This window comes from Nicotiana sylvestris, chromosome 3 (genome assembly GCF_000393655.2).
Source record: "Nicotiana sylvestris chromosome 3, ASM39365v2, whole genome shotgun sequence".
In the NCBI taxonomy this organism is placed as follows: Eukaryota; Viridiplantae; Streptophyta; class Magnoliopsida; order Solanales; family Solanaceae; genus Nicotiana; species Nicotiana sylvestris.
This window is the reverse complement of record NC_091059.1, coordinates 61407280-61415841: the sequence shown is the minus strand read 5'-3', so window position 1 is coordinate 61415841 and position 8562 is coordinate 61407280.

Below are 8562 nucleotides of genomic sequence, written 5' to 3'. Positions count from 1 at the left end.
TGTTCTTTGAGCATGAAGCGTGTTATGTTGCAATATAGAAAAGTCTCTTATTTGTTTTAAGTGAAATCAGCTAGTGCCTACTTTCTTTCCAAGGTCTGGAGCTGGGCAGTTCCAAGGCCATTGTTGATAAATGAAGTCTTTCTGAACTATAAATTGTTTTCTTTATTGCTGGAAATTCGAATTGGTGACTTTAAATGGTGAAAACGACATGCATATGAGTTTATAATAACGAAGAATCAGAACTTCATGTCAGTATGTATGTTAGCATCAAGAATGTGCTTTGCCTTGGCTCAAGGTCGTTGGCGTTTGTTCAAACTCTAAACATTCTTAACAATATAGTTTACTTCAGGTGTTAGTTTTAAATCTTAAAATCGCGCCGCTATCATTGGTCCATTTGTGATCAGTTCCCCCTCCAGCAATTAGACCACCAATCTGGGCTCCATGTTGAGCCCATCTGATTCTCGTGCTGGGCAGTCAGCTGATGGGCTCACGACTAGCCTGAGCCCTCCCCAATCAAATATTGGTTTTGCTTGTTACTAGCTCATTGGCTATTAAAGTTTAGTTTAAACATTGACTTAAAATAGTTAGAAATTCCCTCATGTCTTTTAATCAGTTAATGATGCTCATTAATTAGTCTGGGGTGAGCTATATTATATGTTACAAGTGGCTCGCTGCCTTTATGAGTTAGTTCAAACTTTTTTTTTTAATAAAATGTTTCGAGATGCGCCATGCCAAACAAAAATGGTAAAATGTACGGCCCTCGTTTAATTGATTTTGATTTAATCCTTAGCATTAGAGACGCGTCATTTAGCAAATTTCCATGGCCCTCGCAAAGCTGAAATGTCTAGTTGCTTTAAGCGCGTATTTTAATGATATTATCTTCCTAAACTCGAGTGCGCATTTCATGTGACCCAACCCCAAATCCTAATACGTTGAATAAAATGTGTTCCAGACCGCGGGTACATTTCATGTGGCGCAATCCAAAGGCATGTTTTAAACGATGTTCAATCTTCTTTAAAAATCAATTAAAAGCGGTTTTAAAGTTAAAATTAACACATAGGTTAAAAATGTTCTAAAATCAGATAATTAAGCCGATTATAACAGTTGAGTGACCGTGCTAGAATCACGGAACCCGGGAATGCCTAATATCTTCTCCCGGGTTAAAAGAATTCCTTACCCGGATTTTTGGTTCGCGGACTGTTAAACAGAGTCAATATTTTCCTCGATTCAGGATTCAACCGATGACTTGGGACACCATAAATCTCCCAAGTGGCGACTATGAATTCCTTAATAAATCCCGTTTCGATTGTCCTTTAATTGGGAAAACTCCTTTATACCCTCCTCCGGGGGTGTAGGTAAAAAAGGAGGTGTGACAGCTGTTCACCGGGTTGGTGAATCATTGGCGTAAATCTCAGGCATTTGTCACATTTTTGGACGAATTCTTTGTTATCCTTCTCCATGTTGTCCCAATAATAGCCCACTCTGATCACCTTTCAGACTAAGGAGTCAGCACCATAATGATTTTCGCAGGTACACTCATGGATTTCTCGGAGTACGTAATATGTGTCTCCCAGTCCCAGACATACTGCTAGGGGCCCATTAAAGGTTCTTCTATATAGAGTTCTATTTTCGTCGAGTGAAAATCGGGCTGATTTGGTTCGCAAGGCCCTCGACTCTTTTGGATCTGCGGGTAGCTTCCCACTTTCCAAATAATCGATATATTTATTTCTCCAATCCCATGTCAGGCTAGTGGAATTGATCTCGGCATGGCCTTCTTCGATCACTGATTTGGACAGCTGAATAATAGCCCCAGGGATTATGTCATCTTCCTCGACAAATGATCCCAGGTTTGCAAGGGAATCAGCCTCACTATTCTGCTCTCGAGGTATGTGGACCAGAGTCCATTCATTGAAGCGGTGCAATGTAACTTGAATTTTGTCTAAGTATCTTTACATCCTGTCTTCTCGATCCTCGAAGTTCCCATTTACCTGATTTACCACCAGGAGGGAATCACATTTTGCTTCGATTACTTCTGCTCCTACGCCTTTGGCCAATTCCAAACATGTAATCATAGCCTCATACTCGGCTTCGTTGTTAGTCAACCTTGCAGTTTTTATAGATTGCCTAATCATGCCACCCGTAGGTGGCTTCAAAACTGTACCGATCCTAGACCCGTTCACGTTCAAGGCACAATCAGTGAATAAGGTCCATACCCCCGAAGATGTCCCTGTTTTCAGCAGGAGTTCTTTCTATTCCATAGGCACGAGGGCAGGCATAAAGTCGGCCACAAAATCCGCCACAAAAAGGTTTTAATTTTCGAGATGCTCTTATCAATGCAAGAGATAATTTTTCCAGGTGTGGATACCCGATTTTGGCATCTCCCAGGTTCAACTTACATAATAAATAGGAATGTGAGGTGTTTACTGATCATCGTAGCCTCCAGCACTTGTTCAAGCAGAAGGATCTCAATTTGAGGTAGCAGAGATGGTTGGAGTTGCTAAAGGATTATGATTTTACTATATTGTACCATATGGGGAAGGCCAATGTGGTGGTCGATGCCTTGAGTAGGAAGGCGGTGAGTATAGGGGGTTTGGCATATATTCCAGTTGGGGAGAGACCTATTGCAGTTGATGTTCAGGCCTTGGACAATCAGCTCGTGAGGTTGGATATTGTGGATCCCAGTCGGGTATTGGCTTGTGTGATTTCTTGTTCTTCCTTGTATGCTCGCATCAAAGAGCGCCAGTATGATGATCCTCATTTGCTTCTCCTTAGGGACAGAGTTCAGCAGGATGATGCTAGAGATGTGACTATTGGTGATGATGTGGGTGTTAAAGATGCAGGGCCGGATATGGGTGCCCAATGTAGATGGGCTTCGGTAGTTAATTCTGGAGGAGGGCCATAGCTCGCGGTTGTGTGCTGTGAAATCGGGGAGGCCTATTTCTCCTTGACAAAATGCTTCGGAGGGTGATCCCGGAGTCCCGGGATCTAGAACCGGTCACTTCCCTCAAGAACTGTCGATACCCAGCCAAGGATAATGCCGACCAAAGTCCCGACCTGGCTCGATCAGGTCTATTTTGAGCAGCTCAACATCGGCCAACGTATACGTCATAAAGCTAACCGGTTTTCCCATCCCATTTCGTTGATCACGCAACGTATCCTGTACTAAGTTTGGGCTTCCCTCTCCTATAGAAGGGGAGTCGCTAACCCCCTGTAAAGCAGAGCTCTAACTATTCTACTCAAGTGCAATAATATCTCTCTCTCTCTCTCTCTCTCTCTCTATCTCTTCTTTCTAACTTGCTCGTTCTCAGTGGCTCGAGGCCGCTTTAAAATTTATCGCTTTCTTACTTGTTCTTCCTTTATTGCTTGGTATTGGCCATAAGGAGCCTTGATTAATCATATCTTAACTGTTGTCCCATTCCCGACTACCCCCGATAGCTCGAGATAGAGCCCAGGTATCGACCCCGAGGTCCTCCATCGACCAGTCCTATACTCGGGAAACAGTCCTCTCGGTTTGATTATTGCCTCGTTTTAGCTTGCATTTCATCATTAAAATTCATATTCCTAGCATCATCTGCTCTAACAAATTGCATAAAAATAGATCACGTATTTTTAGAATCCCATTTACAAATTTAATTGTTATTACCATTTTCACGATAAACAGTTTGGCGCCCACCGTGGAGCTAAAATTAATAGTGATTATTTTCTTGCTGGTTTCATTGCACAAATGCAAGTTACCTTTCACACTTCTTCTAGTCCAAGATCTCTTGATTTCAGGTCATAATGTCTGTCTCGGTAAACAGAATCGAGAATGACAACCTCGAAAACCATGGGGAAAACGGTGTGGCTATCTCGGTCGCTAGAGCACCGCCACAAAATCCCAATAATGTGCCCAGACTGATTCTAGCAGGTGCAAATTCACAGGACGCACAACAAGTCGACAAAACTTCCCACACCGATAAGAGCATACGGCACAACAACCGGTAGGAAGCCCAAAAAACCCCAGCTCGGGAAGAACATGAAGTTAGTCTTCATGTTATTTTTGAAATGTTGCAGGCACAACAGTTGGCCATTGCTCAGTAGCAAAGCCATCCAAAGACTCCCAGCATAGCAGCTCTGGAAACAGCTTCCCCCACCGAACAAGTGCTCTATAGATCAAGCAATAAAGGGTCTATAGCCGACCCTGCCATAGTAAAGATGCTCGAGGACCTCACCACAAGGATCAAATCTAGTGAGAAAATGATTGCAGCCAACTATAAAAAGGTCGAGACCTACAACTCTAGGGTCGATCAGATCTCGGGTGCGCCCCCAATCCTCTAGCGCTTGGATTCGAAAAAGTTCATACAGAGGTCGTTCCCCGAGGAAGCGACCCCGAAGCCCATTCCAAAGAAGTTCAGAATGACGGAACTCCCTAAGTACAATGGTACCACCGACCCTAACGAACACATTACTGCCTACACCTGCGCAGTAAAGGCAACGATATAAAGAATGATGAAATCAAGTTCATATTGCTGAAAAAATTCGGAGAAACACTTTCGAAGGGGGCCATGATGCGGTACCACAACTTGGCTCCCAACTCCATAGATTCATTCGCCATCCTAAAAGACTTCTTCGTAAAGGCACATGCTGGAGCCATCAAGGTAGCAATGAGGAAGTCTGACGTTTTGAAAATCAAGAAGAGAGAGAACGAGATATTGCGGAAATTCGTGTCCCGCTTTTAGATGGAACGGATGGAGCTACTACCAGTCTCTGATGACTATGCAGTGCAGGCCTTCACCCAAGTCCTGAACGAATGAAGCTCGATGGCTTCAAAACATCTAAAGCAGAACCCGATCGAGTATCCAGCCCTGACCTGGTCGGACATCCATAACCGGAATTAATCAAAGATTAGAGCTAAGGATGACTAGTTTGGAGCCCCTTCGAGCTCAGTATACCTAAACAAACTCCTGGCAAAGGAATCAAAACAAAACAAAGAAAGGTATCAGTCGTACCTCTAAAATAGGAGGAACACCCCAAAGCGTAACCTACCTCGCAATGATCGGAGGGTGGACCAAGGACAGGACCCTCGAGGGCTCATCAACAGAACCGGGTTCAATCGAAACATAGTGTCAATGAATGCACCCTGCCTATCGGAATACAACTTCAGCATCGATGTGTCGAACATCGTGTTCGCTATCAGTAAGATCAGAGATGGCAACTGGCCCAAACCGATATAGTCAGTTCCTTTACAGAGGAATTACAACTTAGTATGCGAGTTCCACAGCACGCACGTCCATAGTATTGAGGATTGCCATCAACTACAAGAGAAGGTGGCTTGACTGCTCAACAAAGGACACCTCTGGGAATTTCTTTGTGATCGGGCCAAAAACCAGTTCAAAGAAAGGGAGGCAACCAAGAAAAGCGAGGCAAACGAGCCGCAACATGTCATCCATATGATCATGGGGGGGGGGGGGGGCGATGCCCCACAAGAACCCATGATGAGAAGAACAAAAATATCCATCACCAGAGAAAAATGGACTCGTGGATATATACTCGAAGACGCCGTCACATTCAGCGAAGAGGACACCGAGACCCTGTCTCACCCCCACAATGATGCACTAGTAATTTCCTTCCTTGTAAATTCTTTTCAAATAAAATGTGTACTCATGAATCCAGGTAGCTCGGCCAATATTGTCAGGTCAAGGGTGATAAAACAACTCGGGGTACTCGACCAGATCGTTCCCACCACTGCGGTCCTCAATGGATTCAACATGGCGTGCGAAATGACGAAAGGAGAAATCGTCTTTCCGGTTACCATGGCCGGCACGACCCAAGACACAAAATTCCATGTCATCGTAGGAGATATGAGGTATAACACATTATATGGGCGGTCGTGGATACACTGCATGAGAGCAGTACCATCCACCCTCCACCAGATGATAAAATACCCAACAAAGGACGAGATCAAAACTGTCTACGGGAAAAAACACGCGGCAAGGGAAATGTTTGCAATACATGACGTGGTACAAACGCTCATACCTCCGCCCCCGTATATACCAAAAAGTGAATCGGGCCTCACCCTCGGTTGAGCTTGACAAAACGAAGTATAAATCCATTCCTCATCTCCGCCCCGGGCAATTATAACGAACCAATCCCAAGGCATCACCAGCATATCTCACTTCAAGGTTCGACCATCTCCGTTTTTATTTTCAAATTTGGAACAAACCCCTATGCAGGCACCCGACTAGAGCTGCCGGAATGCTAGCGCTACATGAAGACCTCAAAGCTCTAAAAATTCACCCGTTGCACTCTTTTCCTTCGATAGAGTTTGTCCCAAAAGAAGGGTTTTTACCGGCAAGGGGGAACTGTCTAAGGGGGAACTACACAAAATGCTCAAGACTTTCCTTACGGCCAACTTTTGAATAGCGAGGGGCATTCCCCCGGAAAGCTACCCACTTGAAGGAGTTTTGGAAATTCCAAATAAGGTTCCTATAGGAAAACAACGTATCGGACGGAATGGTTGAACGAGCCATAACCATATAGTCAGGCCCCCGTCGGTGAATACATGTACTATTGTATCGAGTAATCAAAGAATACCTTTTATCAAAAGAAAAAGAAGACTCCTTCTCAGAGTAATGTAACAAATTCTTTCACCAGAAACGTCCCGAAAACTTGGGAACGGACGCCAGCAGTTCAAACGCCTAGACGGCCTACGGGTCAAAGCTCTGAAGCTACAAAAACTTCAGGCGAGGCAACATCGAAATCGTCGAGCGATCAAATTCGATCTATTATAGATCGATTCAACACAACAATATATGTTTATGTAAATGAATCGAAGGGTATCTACCACTAAAAGTACCTCATACTCCAACAAAAGAAAGTTTGGCATACTCACAGCGAGGATCCTTCCACTAAATGTGTCCCGAAGTACTCGGAGACTTAGCGTCAACAATATGGAACCCGCACGACCGAGGTCGAAACTCCGAGCTCATAAAGCCCCAACAAGGTAACTCCAAGCTCACGAATGACAGCCTTTGAGCCTAAGAAAACTTGATGACTAGGAGACTGTCGCCAACTGCCTTATACTGGGAAACGCGAGGCTGTAAGACCCCAAGCGGGCAGACTCGCTATAACCAAATCTATTCTACAAAGTAGCACAAATTGTAAGACCTTAACAGGCATGACAAAACTGTAAGACCTTAACAGGAATGACAAACTGTAAGACCTCAACAAGTTTGAAAATTTTTATAAGACCTTACTACAGGCATAAAACTCAAAATCCCAAAGTTTAGGCTATACGTCGCATTTGTAAGAATCCCGAAAGGGCATACCCTCGGTGTAGATGCCTAAACTATCACTCGAGATCAAAATGGCTCCGGCCCAACATATACGACTATGGTCAAAATGGCTGATTCAGCCAAATTAACACGACTCGGGGACACCCGACCATCGCTAAACAAAATCACAGGCCATTACTTCGAGGTTCTTCTCGAACCGACGAGGGGTCACGCAAAATTATTTCAATAAAACCTTAACGAGAGGAATATAAAGCCTACAAAATGCCTACAGGCAAAAGCGTAAGAGCCATTGTTGCTAATCAAATAAGCCTCCGGGCTGCACACTAAAAGGTCTCAATGACCGAACAACGTAAGAGTCACTGTCGCTAGCTTGAAAATTGACAAATTAAGGATTAAAATGAGCTCAAGTCGTAACCCGATTCGAAGACCAGATCCAAAATAGTTAACTATACAAGCCTCCGGGCCACATATTAAAAGGTCTCAATGACCAAACAGCGTAAGAGCCACTGTCGCCAACTTGAAAATCGAAAAAACTTGAGGGTCAATTGAAGCTCGAGTCGCAATGCGACTCGGAGACTAGACCCAAAATAGTTGAAACAATAAACGACCAAGGGCAATAAATAAAAACAATCGTCATCTGACCACGCATGCACGAAAAAACTTGAGGGTCAATTGAAGCTTGAGTCGCAACGCGACTCAGAGACTGAACCCAAAATAGTGGAAACAACAAATGCCCGAGGGAGAGAAATAAAAAAGATTATCATCTGCTCATGTAGGCACATGAGACTGGAGATCTGGTAAGCTCGAGTCAAGTCTGGGCTCAAAGATTGAGCCTAAATAGCTAAGCAAAGCACAGAGGCCCCAGCGCCTACTTACCACAAAAGTCGCACTTAAAAGCCTCCAAGCCTACCTAATTAGCTCCAGACCCACGAGGTTCCTGTCAAACACTGAAACAAGCTCGCCTTTTTAAAAGAAATGCAGAAAGGGATACGAAAGAGATAAAGCTTCAAGTTTTCCCCTATTTTATATACATGAAAGGCGCGCTCTCCATCTACAAACATGTTCTGCAGATATCAAATACAAAATTGAAAAACGATGGAATCTACGCTCTGCTCCAAAAGGCTACGGCCTGCCGGCCCCAAATTTGCTCTCCGACACATCAGCAAGAAGTAACCGAGCATCGTGCTCGTCCTCCCTTGCACGAGCCAACTCCCCCGAGAAAATGAAGCCCCCAGCGCCGACATCCTTGAGTACCTCTCTGCGGGATCTATAACAAACATATTCTTCA